The sequence below is a fragment of the Entelurus aequoreus genome, linkage group LG11 (assembly GCF_033978785.1).
Source record: "Entelurus aequoreus isolate RoL-2023_Sb linkage group LG11, RoL_Eaeq_v1.1, whole genome shotgun sequence".
In the NCBI taxonomy this organism is placed as follows: domain Eukaryota; kingdom Metazoa; phylum Chordata; class Actinopteri; order Syngnathiformes; family Syngnathidae; genus Entelurus; species Entelurus aequoreus.
In genome coordinates, this window is record NC_084741.1 from 9,559,206 (window position 1) to 9,576,721 (window position 17,516).

At 38.9% G+C, this 17,516-nt stretch overlaps 1 protein-coding gene across 1 annotated transcript in view; it reads right to left on the reverse strand.

Moving 5' to 3' along the window:
* The window catches only part of fhl3a (four and a half LIM domains 3a), a 106,881-nt gene extending 89,695 nt beyond the window's left edge, over nt 1–17,186 (reverse strand). Inside the window, exon 1 of the mRNA XM_062062405.1 lies at nt 16,993–17,186. The gene's annotated coding sequence lies outside the window, so the exon portion shown is untranslated. The remainder of the gene's footprint in view (nt 1–16,992) is intronic.
* Nucleotides 17,187–17,516: the final 330 nt, after the last annotated feature.

The following is a 17,516-nucleotide window of genomic DNA, read 5'->3' on the forward strand; positions in this document are numbered from 1 at the left end:
GTCCTCTGTCCCAAAGGGACATTCGGTCCCTAAAAATGTTGTCCGGGGGCCGGGCTGTATATATGCGCACTAATTGACTGAAAGAGCACGCACTTGACGCGATGATGTCATGTTATCCATGGAAAAATGCATTTTTAGAGCATCTGATTTGCCTGAGCGGCTAGGAGACCCCGAGAGTAACAAGCGCTTGCCTTGTTACCTTTCCATTAAGAACAATAAATTAGTTTTTAGTATAAGTTTGCTGCTTTCAAGAAATGTAATGCCGAGTGCATATCATTATGTCAAGATAATGGCACTAGCATTTACTTCATTTGAGAATATTTTTCAACATATTGAGCAAAATGGTCTCATACTTGTTTTTTCTACCAAGAAAAGTGCACTTGTTATTAGTGAGAATATACTTATTTTAAGCTATTTTTGGGTTCGCTAATTTTACTTGTTTTGGAAAGTCTTGACAAGCCAAATGTTCTTCTTCTATTGGCAGATAATTGTGCTTAGTTCAAATAAAATACCCCTCATTTTTGTATTTTTTTCTTTCTTGTTTTTGAACACTGACTTTTTGCAGTGTAATGATATGAAACGGATTTTGATACCACTGAACATGTGACCTAAGAAGCTTTCTGATGTTCCCAGCTGTGCTTGGTGTTTTTTTAACAACTACGTGGTCCGAAGATATTATCATTGATACTGTAAGCAGGTGTGTCACACTCATTTGAGCTCGGGGGCCGCATGGAGGAAAGTGTGTGCACACGCGGGCCGGACTATTCAAATTATGGCATTAAAACTCAAAAATAAAGACAACTTCAGATTGTTTTCTTTGTCTTACTTTGGCCAAAAATAGAACAAACACATTCTGAAAATATTACATTAAAAATATACTAACCCCGTTTCCATATGAGTTGGGAAATGGTGTTAGATGTAAATATAAACGGAATACAATGATTTGCAAATCCTTTTCAAGCCATATTCAGTTGAATATGCTACAAAGACAACATATTTCATGTTCAAACTCATAAACTTTATTTTTTTGTGCAAATAATCATTAACTTTATAATTTGATGGCAGCAACACGTGACAAAGAAGTTGGGAAAGGTGGCAATAAATACTGATAAAGTTGAGGAATGCTCATCAAACACTTATTTGGAACATCCCACAGGTGAACAGGCTAATTGGGAACAGGTGGGTGCCATGATTGGCTATAAAAGTAGATTCCATGAAATGCTCAGTCATTCACAAACAAGGATGGGGCGAGGGTCACCACTTTGTCAACAAATGCCTGAGCAAATTGTTGAACAGTTTAAGAACAACCTTTCTCAAGCAGCTATTGCAAGGAATTGAGGGATTTCACCATCTACGCTCCGTAATATCATCAAAGGGTTCAGAGAATGTGGAGAAATCACTGCAGGTAAGCAGCTAAGCCCGTGAACATCAACAAGGCTTTAACAAGCGACATCAGTGTGTAAAGGATATCACCACATGGGCTCAGGAACACTTCAGAAAACCACTGTCAGTTACTACAGTTGGTCGCTACATCTGTAAGTGCAAGTTAAAACTCTCCTATGCAAGGCCAAAACCGTTTATCAACAACACCCAGAAACGCCGTGGGCTTCGCTGGGCCTGAGCTCATCTAAGATGGACTGATACAAAGTGGAAAAGTGTTCTGTGGTCTGACGAGTCCACATTTCAAATTGTTTGTGGAAACTGTGGACGTCGTGTCCTCCGGACCGAAGAGGAAAAGAACCATCCGGATTGTTCTAGGCGCAAAGTGTAAAAGGCAGCATGTGTGATGGTATGGGGGTGTATTAGTGGTCAAGACATGGGTAACTTACACATCTGTGAAGGCACCATTAATGCTGAAAGGTACATACAGCTTTTGGAGCAACATATGTTGCCATCCAAGCAACGTTATCATGGACGCCCCTGCTTATTTCAGCAAGACAATGCCAAGCCACGTGTTACATCAACGTGGCTTCATAGTAAAAGAGTGCGGGTACTAGACTGGCCTGCCTGTAGTCCAGACATTGAAAATGTGTGGCACCTGCAATGTGAGAAGGGAGACCCCCGGACTGTTGAACAACTTAAGCTGTACATCAAGCAAGAATGGGAAAGAATTCCACTTCAAAAATGTGTCTCCTCACTTCCCAAACCAAAACTGAGTGTTGTTCAAAGGAAAGGCCATGTAACACAGTGGTGAACATGCCCTTTCACAACTACTTTGGCACGTGTTGCAGCCATGAAATTCTAAGTTAATTATTATTTGAAAAAAATCAAGTTTATGAGTTTGAACATGAAATATGTTGTCTTTGTAGCATATTCAACTGAATATGGCTTGAAAATGATTTGCAAATCATTGTATTCCGTTTATATTTACATCTAACACCATTTCACAACTCATATGGAAACAGGGTTTGTGGAAAAGAATTGGGCCAGACACTTTACCCACCTGCCAGACACTTTACCCACCTGCCAGACACTTTACCCACCTGCCAGACACTTTACCCACCTGCTCCCAGTGACCCCCACACTTACATATTGGGTTTCACTATGTGAAAGCGCTTTGAGTCACGAGAGAAAAACGCTATATAAATATAATTCACTTGAGGTGATGCCTCCACGGTGTGATTTCAGATTTTCGGGACTTGCGCAAATCCTAAATACAAATTGGTAAGAAAAGTTGTTTTTGTGTAAGAGGGCCTCTTTAAATAAACATCAAATGAAACAAGTTTCTGTCATTACAATATATCTTACCATCGTCATTACAATATATCTTACCATCGTCATTACAATATATCTTACCATCGTCATTACAATATATCTTACCATCGTCATTACAATATATCTTACCATCGTCATTACAATATATCTTACCATGGTCATTACAATATATCTTACCATCGTCATTACAATATATCTTACCATCGTCATTACAATATATCTTACCATCGTCATTACAATATATCTTACCATCGTCATTACAATATATCTTACCATCGTCATTACAATATATCTTACCATCGTCATTACAATATATCTTACCATGGTCATTACAATATATCTTACCATCGTCATTACAATATATCTTACCATCGTCATTACAATATATCTTACCATCGTCATTACAATATATCTTACCATCGTCATTACAATATATCTTACCATCGTCATTACAATATATCTTACCATCGTCATTACAATATATCTTACCATCGTCATTACAATATATCTTACCATCGTCATTACAATATATCTTACCATCGTCATTACAATATATCTTACCATCGTCATTACAATATATCTTACCATCGTCATTACAATATATCTTACCATTCCTATCATTTGTCATTTCCCAGCCAAAACAGCGTCTCTTTTCAAGTTAGCGGATAAGTGCTAGTTGCAGGCCTGTGATTATGTCCTATGAGGAGTGTCTGCACAACACCGTGTCCTCTGTCAGCTGCCTGCACAACACCTCTAATGCTGCCTGCACAACACCTCTAATGCTGCCTGCACAACACCTCTAATGCTGTCTGCACAACATCGTGTCCTCTGTCAGCTGCCTGCACAACACCTCTAATGCTGCCTGCACAACACCTCTAATGCTGTCTGCACAACATCGTGTCCTCTGTCAGCTGCCTGCACAACACCTCTAATGCTGTCTGCACAACACCGTGTCCTCTGTCAGCTGCCTGCACAACACCTCTAATGCTGCCTGCACAACACCTCTAATGCTGCCTGCACAACACCGTGTCCTCTGTCAGCTGCCTGCACAACACCTCTAATGCTGCCTGCACAACACCTCTAATGCTGTCTGCACAACATCGTGTCCTCTGTCAGCTGCCTGCACAACACCTCTAATGCTGTCTGCACAACACCGTGTCCTCTGTCAGCTGCCTGCACAACACCTCTAATGCTGCCTGCACAACACCTCTAATGCTGTCTGCACAACATCGTGTCCTCTGTCAGCTGCCTGCACAACACCTCTAATGCTGTCTGCACAACACCGTGTCCTCTGTATGCTGCCTGCACAACACCTCTAATGCTGTCTGCACAACACCTCTAATGCTGTCTGCACAACACCTTTAATGCTGTCTGCACAACACCTTTAATGCTGTCTGCACAACACCTTTAATGCTGTCTGCACAACACCTCTAATGCTGCCTGCACAACACCTCGAATGCTGCCTGCACAACACTTTGGGGTGTCTGACCTCCCACATGCTGCTAGGATCATGTTACCAAGTTCCAGCAGGGCAGTAATGCGCCTCTCGCAGCAACACCTGGACATCCTCACCCAGCAACACCTGGACATCCTCACCCAGCAACACCTGGACATCCTCACCCACACAGGAAGTGTGAGGTCACTTCCCCCGTCTTTTAGGGAATGCAGCCACAGTCCCGCTGGCAGCCACGCACACAACTTAGGACAAGAAGGGAAAGAATGAGGAGATTCTTCAGACGAGCGTGAGTGGCATCAGGCCACAATGCAAAAAGTGAAATCTAAATAAGATTAAATATCTCAATGATGATGATGATGATGATGATGATGATCTCAATTAAGGGAGATATTTGCTTTTTTTCTGTCTGATAAGATCAGGGGTGTCCAAACTTTTTCCACTGAGGGCCGCACACGGAAAAATTTAAGCATTTTGATATTTTTCATTTTCAAACCTTAACAAAATATATGGATTATTTTGTTTTGAACCTTTAGGGCCCCCTGGGACCATAAAGGGTCTCAGTCATTAAACTGTTGAAAATAAGTCCAATTATTATTATTTTTTATTTATTTAATGCTTACAGTAAATCTCTATATCAACTTGAGGTTGATATAAAGTATAAATAAAAAAAAAGGGGGGTAGTAATTTTTTTTTTTTTTTTTTTTTTGTCATAAAGAAATACAATCATGTGTGCTTACGGACTGTATCGCTGCAGACTGTATTGATTTATATAGATATATAATGTATATATTGTGTTTTTAATGTTGATTTCATTTAAAAAAAAAAAAAAAAAAAAAAATTTTATTTTTTTTATTTTATTTTTTTTAAATTTCTTGTGCGGCCGTGGCCCGGTACCGGTCCGTGGACCGATTGGTACTGGGCCGCGGCCGCACAAGTGATACATTTTTATTAGGTTTTTTTTTACTTTTAACACTTCAATCAATCAATCAATGTTTATTTATATAGCCCTAAATCACTAGTGTCTCAAAGGGCTGTACAAGCCACAACGACATCCTCGGTGTCGAGTGGGTCAAATTACGAGATCAACTTCAGATATATCTGTCCATTTTACGTTTGAACTGTTATTTTGTTCGTATTATGCTCTTTTGTCAAATGTTTTTTTATGGCAACCACACAATACATGCATTATTTTTTCCACATAAAACATTTTAAAGTGATATTTTTTAAGTAATAATTCATTATAACATAGATTTTTAGTCTTTTTTTTTAGCAATGGCAAAAAAAAGAAAAATAAACAAAGATAATAGAAAAAAACAGCCTGCATGGCAGCTTTGTGTCAACATTGCAACTTTTTATTGTTAGATTTCACCTCATTCCACTTTTTTTAAATGTTTTTTTTAATTTTTGCAATATTATCAATTTTGCAATTTTTGCAGAATGTGTGGCGGGCCGGTAAACAATTAGCTGCGGGTCACAAATGACCCCCGGGCCGCACTTTGGACGGAGCTTGAGAGGTGTTACACAGAGGAATGATGGAGCTTGAGAGGTGTTACACAGACGAATGATGGAGCTTGAGAGGTGTTACACAGAGGAATGATGGAGCTTGAGAGGTGCTACACAGAGGAATGATGGAGCTTGAGAGGTGTTACACAGAGGAATGATGGAGCTTGAGAGGTGTTACACAGAGGGATGATGGAGCTTGAGAGGTGCTACACAGAGGAATGATGGAGCTTGAGAGGTGTTACACAGAGGAATGATGGAGCTTGAGAGGTGTTACACAGAGGAATGATGGAGCTTGAGAGGTGCTACACAGAGGAATGATGGAGCTTGAGAGGTGTTACACAGAGGAATGATGGAGCTTGAGAGGTGTTACACAGAGGAATGATGGAGCTTGAGAGGTGTTACACAGAGGAATGATGGAGCTTGAGAGGTGTTACACAGAGGAATGATGGAGCTTGAGAGGTGTTACACAGAGGAATGATGGAGCTTGAGAGGTGTTACACAGAGGAATGATGGAGCTTGAGAGGTGCTACACAGAGGAATGATGGAGCTTGAGAGGTGTTACACAGAGGAATGATGGAGCTTGAGAGGTGTTACACAGAGGAATGATGGAGCTTGAGAGGTGTTACACAGAGGAATGATGGAGCTTGAGAGGTGCTACACAGAGGAATGATGGAGCTTGAGAGGTGCTACACAGAGGAATGATGGAGCTTGAGAGGTGTTACACAGAGGAATGATGGAGCTTGAGAGGTGTTACACAGAGGAATGATGGAGCTTGAGAGGTGCTACACAGAGGAATGATGGAGCTTGAGAGGTGCTACACAGAGGAATGATGGAGCTTGAGAGGTGTTACACAGAGGAATGATGGAGCTTGAGAGGTGCTACACAGAGGAATGATGGAGCTTGAGAGGTGTTACACAGAGGAATGATGGAGCTTGAGAGGTGTTACACAGAGGAATGATGGAGCTTGAGAGGTGTTACACAGAGGAATGATGGAGCTTGAGGGTGTTACACAGAGGAATGATGGAGCTTGAGAGGTGTTACACAGAGGAATGATGGAGCTTGAGAGGTGTTACACAGAGGAATGATGGAGCTTGAGAGGTGCTACACAGAGGAATGATGGAGCTTGAGAGGTGCTACACAGAGGAATGATGGAGCTTGAGAGGTGTTACACAGAGGAATGATGGAGCTTGAGAGGTGTTACACAGAGGAATGATGGAGCTTGAGAGGTGCTACACAGAGGAATGATGGAGCTTGAGAGGTGTTACACAGAGGAATGATGGAGCTTGAGAGGTGTTACACAGAGGAATGATGGAGCTTGAGGGTGTTACACAGAGGAATGATGGAGCTTGAGAGGTGTTACACAGAGGAATGATGGAGCTTGAGAGGTGTTACACAGAGGAATGATGGAGCTTGAGAGGTGCTACACAGAGGAATGATGGAGCTTGAGAGGTGCTACACAGAGGAATGATGGAGCTTGAGAGGTGTTACACAGAGGAATGATGGAGCTTGAGAGGTGTTACACAGAGGAATGATGGAGCTTGAGAGGTGCTACACAGAGGAATGATGGAGCTTGAGAGGTGTTACACAGAGGAATGATGGAGCTTGAGAGGTGTTACACAGAGGAATGATGGAGCTTGAGAGGTGTTACACAGAGGAATGATGGAGCTTGAGAGGTGCTACACAGAGGAATGATGGAGCTTGAGAGGTGCTACACAGAGGAATGATGGAGCTTGAGAGGTGTTACACAGAGGAATGATGGAGCTTGAGAGGTGCTACACAGAGGAATGATGGAGCTTGAGAGGTGCTACACAGAGGAATGATGGAGCTTGAGAGGTGCTACACAGAGGAATGATGGAGCTTGAGAGGTGCTACACAGAGGAATGATGGAGCTTGAGAGGTGCTACACAGAGGAATGATGGAGCTTGAGAGGTGCTACACAGAGGAATGATGGAGCTTGAGAGGTGTTACACAGAGGAATGATGGAGCTTGAGAGGTGCTACACAGAGGAATGATGGAGCTTGAGAGGTGCTACACAGAGGAATGATGGAGCTTGAGAGGTGTTACACAGAGGAATGATGGAGCTTGAGAGGTGTTACACAGAGGAATGATGGAGCTTGAGAGGTGCTACACAGAGGAATGATGGAGCTTGAGAGGTGTTACACAGAGGAATGATGGAGCTTGAGAGGTGTTACACAGAGGAATGATGGAGCTTGAGAGGTGCTACACAGAGGAATGATGGAGCTTGAGAGGTGTTACACAGAGGAATGATGGAGCTTGAGAGGTGTTACACAGAGGAATGATGGAGCTTGAGAGGTGCTACACAGAGGAATGATGGAGCTTGAGAGGTGTTACACAGAGGAATGATGGAGCTTGAGAGGTGTTACACAGAGGAATGATGGAGCTTGAGAGGTGCTACACAGAGGAATGATGGAGCTTGAGAGGTGTTACACAGAGGAATGATGGAGCTTGAGAGGTGTTACACAGAGGAATGATGGAGCTTGAGAGGTGTTACACAGAGGAATGATGGAGCTTGAGAGGTGCTACACAGAGGAATGATGGAGCTTGAGAGGTCCTACACAGAGGAATGATGGAGCTTGAGAGGTGCTACACAGAGGAATGATGGAGCTTGAGAGGTGTTACACAGAGGAATGATGGAGCTTGAGAGGTGTTATACAGAGGAATGATGGAGCTTGAGAGGTGTTACACAGAGGAATGATGGAGCTTGAGAGGTGTTACACAGAGGAATGATGGAGCTTGAGAGGTGTTACACAGAGGAATGATGGAGCTTGAGAGGTGTTACACAGAGGAATGATGGAGCTTGAGAGGTGTTACACAGAGGAATGATGGAGCTTGAGAGGTGTTACACAGAGGAATGATGGAGCTTGAGAGGTGTTACACAGAGGAATGATGGAGCTTGAGAGGTGTTACACAGAGGAATGATGGAGCTTGAGAGGTGTTACACAGAGGAATGATGGAGCTTGAGAGGTGTTACACAGAGGAATGATGGAGCTTGAGAGGTGTTACACAGAGGAATGATGGAGCTTGAGAGGTGTTACACAGAGGAATGTGCCAAGAAGAATGGGTGAAGCTGTGCAAATATAGGTGTGCCAACTTAGCTTGTGGCATGACATATTTCAAAAACACCTCATTGCTGCCAAAGGTGCATCAACTAAGTATTGAGCAAAGGCTGTGAATACTTATGCACATGTGATTTTTTTTTTTTTTATAAATTTGAAAAAATATTTGATAAAATTGTGTTCACATTGTCATTATGAGGTATTTTTTGTAGAATATTGAGGACAAAAAGAAATGTGTTCCATTTTGAAATAAGGCTCTAACATAACAAAATTGCTATGAGATGAAAAAGATACAAAAAACTACAAACATAAAAAATAATAATAGCTAATATAGACACTTACGCCATGTGTTGCCTTCATTATAACACTTATATAAGACTTTTAATGTCATTTTGATAGTAGGCTAATATAGCTAATATAGACACTTACATCATGTGTTGTCTTCATTATAACACTTATATAAGACTTTTAATGTCATTTTGATAGTAGGCTAATATAGCTAATATAGACACTTACATCATGTGTTGCCTTCATTATAACACTTATATAAGACTTTTAATATTTTGCGGCTCCAGAGAGATTTTTTTCCGTATTTTTGGTGTAAGTTGCCGACTCCTGTACTAGATATTTTCCAGTACATTCCTAAAAAACAGCAAAGCCTTCCGGATACGGAGAATATCTTTGACTAGCACTTTTGAAGTAGGTGTTTGAAAACAGCAGAACATTCCTGTCATTTGGAGGATCTTTGACTGGCTCTTTGTTGTTCCTTCAACTAAAACAGAAGTCTTATGTAATGTTTTCGTCCATTCATGACATTTCAGCCATTGAAGGGATTACATTTTTGACTTGAGGCTTGTCTCTGCAGGACAAGAATGTCCACTTGCGAGCACTTGACCGCCTATTCTGTCTGGGACGCTTTTTTCTTTTTAAAAACCTTGATGCCAGCCACACCACGTTCTGCAGCTGATGGCTGGCCTCCAGCTACCACGCGGAGGCTGACCCTTGGCAAATACAGAGAGGGATCTCTGAGAAAGCAGTAACGAGAGGACGAGGAGGAGGAAGGCAAACAAACACATTATGAAGTCCGTAGGCTTCACCCAGGACACTTTCCAAGATGCTAAAACGGGGGACAAGGTGACAGCCTCTTGGCAGCTTTCTGCAAACACTTTCCGTCCAAAGAGCCGCCAAGCAGTTAAAAAGCAACGCAGCGACTCAAAGGCCCTAAAAGATGTTGACAACATGACCAAGTTCACAACAATTTAAACTACTGCCCATAAACACATTAAATAAGGAATGTTGCTGACCTGAATTTTGAGTAATCCATGGTTTATGCTACCTGTAGTAGCTATCAAACAACTGTTGGTAGGCTCATGTTGTTAGCACCATGCTAATGTCGTAGCTTTGCTTCTGTTTCTTCAATCAAAACATCCACCAGTAAGCTAAAGTTAAAGTACTAAACTAGCAGCTGGCAGTGGATTTGAAACATTTCAATGGATTTTTGTAAGAATGATGCTAGTAAATCTAAGTATCAGCAGCTTTGAATTACTTGTGCTTGTAAGCTAATGTTGCTAGCACTAAGCTATCACCGGTAGCTAGCCGCACACAAATATATTACTTTTGTACTAATAATACAAATGTCTTATTTTCAAGGTACTGTTTTAAGCATTACACTAGCAGCTTTTTGCTAAAGGGATCCCAAAAGGACAAACAGTTTCCGTCCAAGCGGTTAAAAAGTAGCACAGCGACTCAAAGGCCCTAAAATATGTTGACAACATGACCAAGTTCACGACAATCTGAACTACTCTCCATAAACACATTAAATAAGGAATGTTGCTGACCTGAATTTTGAGTAATCCATGGTTTACGCTACCTGTAGTAGCTATCAAACAACTGTTGGTAGGCTCATGTTGTTAGCACCATGCTAATGTCGTAGCTTTGCTTCTGTTTCTTCAATCAAAACATCCACTGGTAAGCTAAAGTTAAAGTACTAAACTAGCAGCTGGCAGTGGATTTGAAACATTTCAATGAAGCCCTTTGAGACACTTGTGATTTAGGGCTATATAAATAAACATTGATTGATTGATTGATTGATTGATTTTTGTAAGAATGATACTAGTAAATCTAAGTATCAACGCTTTGAATTACTCGTGCTTGTAAGCTAATGTTGCTAGCACTAAGCTATCACCGGTAGCTAGCCGCACACAAATATATTACTTTTGCACTAATAATACAAATGTCTTACTTTCAAGGTACTGTTCTAAGCATTACACTAGCAGCTTTTTGCTGAGGGATCCCAACAGGACAAACCGTTTCCGTCCAAGCAGTTAAAAAGTAGCACAGCGACTCAAAGGCCCTAAAATATGTTGACAACATGACCAAGTTCACGACAATTTAAACTACTCTCCATAAACATGTTAAATAAGGAATGTTGCTGCATGAATTTTGAGTAATCCATGATTTACGCTACCTGTAGTAGCTATCAAACAACTGTTGGTAGGCTCATGTTGTTAGCACCATGCTAATGTCGTAGCTTTGCTTCTGTTTCTTCAATCAAAACATCCACCAGTAAGCTAAAGTTAAAGTACTAAACTAGCAGCTGGCAGTGGATTTGAAACATTTCAATGAATTTTTGTAAGAATGATGCTAGTAAATCTAAGTATCAACAGCTTGGAATTACTCGTGCTTGTAAGCTAATGTTGCTAGCACTAAGCTATCACCGGTAGCTAGCCGCACACAAATATATTACTTTTGTACTAATATTACAAATGTCTTACTTTGAAGGTGCCGTTCTAAGCCTTACAGGAGCAGCTAGCATTGGATTTGAAACGTTTCAATGGATTTTTGTAAGGATGATGCTAGTAAACCTAAGCATTAATAAAGCAACGGCTTTGAGTTACTTGTGCTAAGCTATCACAGGTATCAGCTGATTGATTGATTGATTGAGACTTTTATTAGTAGGTTGCACAGTGAAGTACATATTCCGTACAATTGACCACTAAATGGTAACACCCGAATAAGTTTTTCAACTTGTTTAAGTCGGGGTCCACTTAAATTGATTCATGATACAGATATATACTATCACACAAATATATTATTTTGGTACTAATATTACAAATGTCTTACTTTGAAGGTACCCTATCATGCAGTATCATACTTAAACCCCCCTTCAAAAAACTGTGCACTACAAAATGTATTCATTGTAGCCATTAATCCATCCGTTCATCCATTTTTCTACCGCTTGTCCCTTAAACCATTATTTATTTTTGTTTTGTAGGTTAAAGTCTTACATATATTGTGCTCCTGAGTTAATGTTGCAGATCAATTTGAATGCATTATTTATTATGTAGTTTTTAATTTTAATTCTATTTTATTTTATATTTATTGTATTTATTTATTTTTACTTTTTTTTTTTTTTTATAATTTAATTTTTTTTTTTAATTCCAGGCAAATTGATGCACTTTAAATATTTTCTGTTACAGATTAAAAACAATGTTAATAAAGCTATTTTTGTTGTAAATTGATCTATATGTATTTCTTTGTTTGTCTTTAATGTTAAGAATACCATATGACGCAGAGGTGTACTTATAACAATTTTATATATTGGTGGGGCGTAGCAGAAAATAATGGAGAAGCGCTGTGGTAGGCTAATGTTGTTAGCATCACGCTAACACTGACATATAGCCATACTTTAAATATTAGTTATGTTTATTTACAATAACAAAATAACTGTTTTGGATATACAATGTATTTTTGTGGAGCAGTTTTGGTGTAATTCAATATATTACTTTTGTTTTTTTCACATAATCCCAGTTTGCTGTTTTATTATGTGAAAATGTATGTTTTTACGGCGTTAAAACATGTCATTTTTGTGTTCTGATCAAAATATAATGTCAACTGAAAAATACTCTTAATAAGTGTGTAATCATGCCTAAATGTTATGCAGAGGTGTACTTATAACAATTGTCAATTGTATAGACAGAGCAGTATAACGGGGGGGGGGGGGGGGGGGGTTTCTTGGGGGGGCGTAGCAGCAAATAATTGAGAAGCATTGGCATATAGCCATACATTAAATATGTTTTATGTTTATTTACAATAACAAAATAACTGTTTTGGATATAAAACGTATTTTGGGGGAATTTTAATGTCATTCAATAGTTTAGTTTAGTATTTTTCCCACATAATCCCACTTTGTTTTTTTATTATGTGAAAATGTATGTTTTTTTTGTGGCGTTAAAACATGTCATTTTTGTGTTTTGAGCAAAATATAATGTCAACTGAAAAAAATGCTCTTAATAAGTGTGCAATCATGCCTAAATGTTATGCAGAGGTGTACTTATAACAATCTTATAGACAGCGCAGCGGAGCGTGGGGGGGCAAAATATTTTTTTCTTGGGGGGGCGTAACAGAAAATAATGGAGAAGCACTGTGGTAGGCTAATGTTTTTAGCATCACGCTAACACTGCATATAGCCATACATTAAATTTAAAAATGTTTATTTACAATACAAAACAATAAAAAATTTACAATAAGAAAATAACTGTTTTGGATATAAAATGTATTTTTGGGGACTTTTTGTGTAATTCAATATCTTAGTTTTGTTTTTTCCCAGCCCTGCGATGAGGGTGGCGACTTGTCCAGGGTGTACCCCGCCTTCCGCCCGAATGCAGCTGAGATAAGCTCCAGCACCCCCCGCGACCCCGAAGGGGATTAGCGGTAGAAAATGGATGGACGGATGGATGTTTTTTCCACATATTCCCACTTTGTTGTTTTATTATGTGATTCTGATCAAATATAATGTCAACTGAAAAAATGCTCTTAATAAGTGAGCAATCATGCCTAAATGTTACGCAGAGGTGTACTTATAACAATTTTATAGACAGCACAGGGGGGGCGTTGCAGAAAATAATGGAGAAGCACTGTGGTATGCTAATGTTTTTAGCATCACACTAACACTGGCATATACATGAAATTTTTTTTTTTTAAATTTACAATAAGAAAATAACTGTTTTGGATACAAAATGTATTTTTGGGGAATTTTTGTGTAATTCAATATCTTATTTTTGGGTTTTTTCACATAATCCCAGTTTGTTGTTTTGTTATGTGAAAATGTATGTTTTTATGACATTAAAACATGTCATTTTTGTGTTCTGATCAAAATATAATGTCAACTGAAAAAAGTGCTCTTAATAAGTGAGCAATCATGCCTAAATGTTATGCAGAGGTGTACTTATAACAATTTTATAGACAGCGCAGCGAAGCGTGGGGGGGGGGGTGAAATTTTTTTTATTGGGGGGCATAGCAGAAAATAATGGAGAAGCACTGTGGTAGGCTAATGTTTTTAGCATCACGCTAACACTGGCATACATTAAATACGTTTTATGTTTATTTACAATAAGAAAATAACTGTGTTGGATATAAAATTTATTTTTGGGGACTTTTAGTGTAATTCAGTACCTTAGTTTAGTTTTTTCCACATAATCCCAGTTGTTGTTTTATTATGTGAAAATGTATGTTTTTGTGGCGTTAAAACATGTCATTTTTGTGTTCTGATCAAATATAATGTCAACTGAAAAAAATGCTCTTAATAAGTGAGCAATCATGCCTAAATGTTATGCAGAGGTGTACTTATAACAATTGTACAGACAAAGCAGCGGAGCGTGGGTGGGGGGGGGGGGGGTGAAAAAAAATTATTGGGGGGCATAGCAGAAAATAATGGACAAGCACTGTGGTAGGCTAATGTTTTTAGCATCACGCTAACACTTGCATATAGCCATACATTAAATTAAAAAAATGTTTATTTACAATAGGAAAATAACTGTTTTGGATACAAAATGTATTTTTGGGGAAATTTTGTGTAATTCAATATTTTAGTTTTGGTTTTTTTCCACATAATCCCAGTTTGTTGTTTTATTATGTGAAAATGTATGTTTTTATGGCGTTAAAACATGTCATTTTTGTGTTCTAATCAAAATATCACTGAAAAAATACCCTTAAGTGTGCAATCATGCCTACATGTTATGCAGAGGTGTACTTATAACAATTGTACAGACAAAGCAGCGGAGCGTGGGGGGGCAAAATGTTTTTACTTGGGGGGGGCAGCAGAAAATAATGGAAAAGCACTGTGGTAGGCTAATGTTTTTAGGATCACGCTAACACTGGCATACATTAAATACGTTTTATGTTTATTTACAATAAGAAAATAACTGTGTTGGATATCAAATTAATTTTTGGGGAGTTTTAGTGTAATTCAGTACCTTAGTTTAGTTTTTTCCACATAATCCCAGTTGTTGTTTTATTATGTGAAAATGTATGTTTTTTTGTGGCGTTAAAACATGTCATTTTTGTGTTCTGATCAAAATATAATGTCAACTGAAAAAAATGCTCTTAATAAGTGAGCAATCATGCCTAAATGTTATGCAGAGGTGTACTTATAACAATTGTACAGACAAAGCAGCGGAGCGTGGGTGGGGGGGGGGGGGGTGAAAAAAAATTATTGGGGGGCATAGCAGAAAATAATGGACAAGCACTGTGGTAGGCTAATGTTTTTAGCATCACGCTAACACTTGCATATAGCCATACATTAAATTAAAAAAATGTTTATTTACAATAGGAAAATAACTGTTTTGGATACAAAATGTATTTTTGGGGAAATTTTGTGTAATTCAATATTTTAGTTTTGGTTTTTTTCCACATAATCCCAGTTTGTTGTTTTATTATGTGAAAATGTATGTTTTTATGGCGTTAAAACATGTCATTTTTGTGTTCTAATCAAAATATCACTGAAAAAATACCCTTAAGTGTGCAATCATGCCTACATGTTATGCAGAGGTGTACTTATAACAATTGTACAGACAAAGCAGCGGAGCGTGGGGGGGCAAAATGTTTTTACTTGGGGGGGGCAGCAGAAAATAATGGAAAAGCACTGTGGTAGGCTAATGTTTTTAGGATCACGCTAACACTGGCATACATTAAATACGTTTTATGTTTATTTACAATAAGAAAATAACTGTGTTGGATATCAAATTAATTTTTGGGGAGTTTTAGTGTAATTCAGTACCTTAGTTTAGTTTTTTCCACATAATCCCAGTTGTTGTTTTATTATGTGAAAATGTATGTTTTTTTGTGGCGTTAAAACATGTCATTTTTGTGTTCTGATCAAAATATAATGTCAACTGAAAAAAATGCTCTTAATAAGTGAGCAATCATGCCTAAATGTTATGCAGAGGTGTACTTATAACAATTGTACAGACAAAGCAGCGGAGCGTGGGGGGGCAAAATATTTTTACTTGGGGGGGGGGCGCAGCAGAAAATAATGGAGAAGCACTGTGGTAGGCTAATGTTTTTAGCATCACGCTAACACTTGCATATAGCCATACATTAAATTAAAAAATGTTTTATTTACAATAAGAAAATAACTGTTTTGGATACAAAATGTATTTTTGGGGAAATTTTGTGTAATTCAATATTTTAGTTTTGGTTTTTTTCCACATAATCCCAGTTTGTTGTTTTATTATGTGAAAATGTATGTTTTTATGGCGTTAAAACATGTCATTTTTGTGTTCTGATCAAATATAATATCAACTGACAAAATACCCTTAAGTGAGCAATCATGCCTAAATGTTATGCAGAGGTGTACTTATAACAATTGTACAGACAAAGCAGCGGAGTGTGGGGGGGCAAAAAAAAAATTTCTTGGGGGGGCGTAACAGAAAATAATGGAGAAGCACTGTGGTAGGCTAATGTTTTTAGCATCACGCTAACACTGGCATATAGCCATACATTAAATAAAAATAAAAATACACTTTTTATGTTTATTTACAATAAGAAAATAAGTGTTTTGGATATAAAATGTATTTTGGGGAATTTTTGTGTAGTTCAATATGTTAGTTTTGGTTTTTTTCCACATAATCCCACTTTGTTGTTTTATTACGTGAAAACGAATGTTTTTTATGGCGTTAAAACATGTCATTTTTGTGTTCTGATCAAAATATCAACTGAAAAAAATACCCTTAAGTGTGCAATCATGCCCAAACGATGATAAAAGTGACAAATACAGTAAAAAAAAAAAATGATTGCACTTATTATGACGTAATAAGGAGCAGTGTGCGGACACTGTTGTTGTTTCTAAGTCAATGTCAAGTTTGAATGGAGTTCATAAAGCAAAGTACGTCCATGTGTGCATTTAACAACAGGACTGTTTAAAAATAAAAAAATACATCAATAAAATGTAATGTTTCCTACCAGGAGTGGCAGCGGGCAGCCTGGGTGTCAGTCAGCCGGGAGTCGAGCGCTGTGGGGCGGCTGAGGGAATGAAGGCTGCTCCGGTGAGTCGGCAGCGTAGCCAGCCTGAAGCACAAACTAAACCTTCCTGGGACTGAGGGACTGTGAGAGTGTGAGAGTGAGAGTGTGAGAGTGTGAGAGTGAGACTGTGGTCTACAAAGTTGTGCAGCTTGCCGGCTACTTTTTTTTTTTTTTTTAGTCTTTACTACTGAGGAAGTCGCTGGTGAGTCACAAGCCCCGCCCCCTCGGTCAACCCCCCGCCCACTTCCATATAAGGAATGTGTCCCTTCCTTGCATCTCTGCAGCAGCCTGGGTGTGTGCAGGCCTGCAGGGTGAACTCCCAGATGAGCTTTCATGGGACTTCATGTGAGGCAAACACTACATCATTGATGTCAAACTGGCTTCATTGGACTTCATATGAGGCAAACACTACATCATTGATGTCAAACTGGCTTCATTGGACTTCATATGAGGCAAACACTACA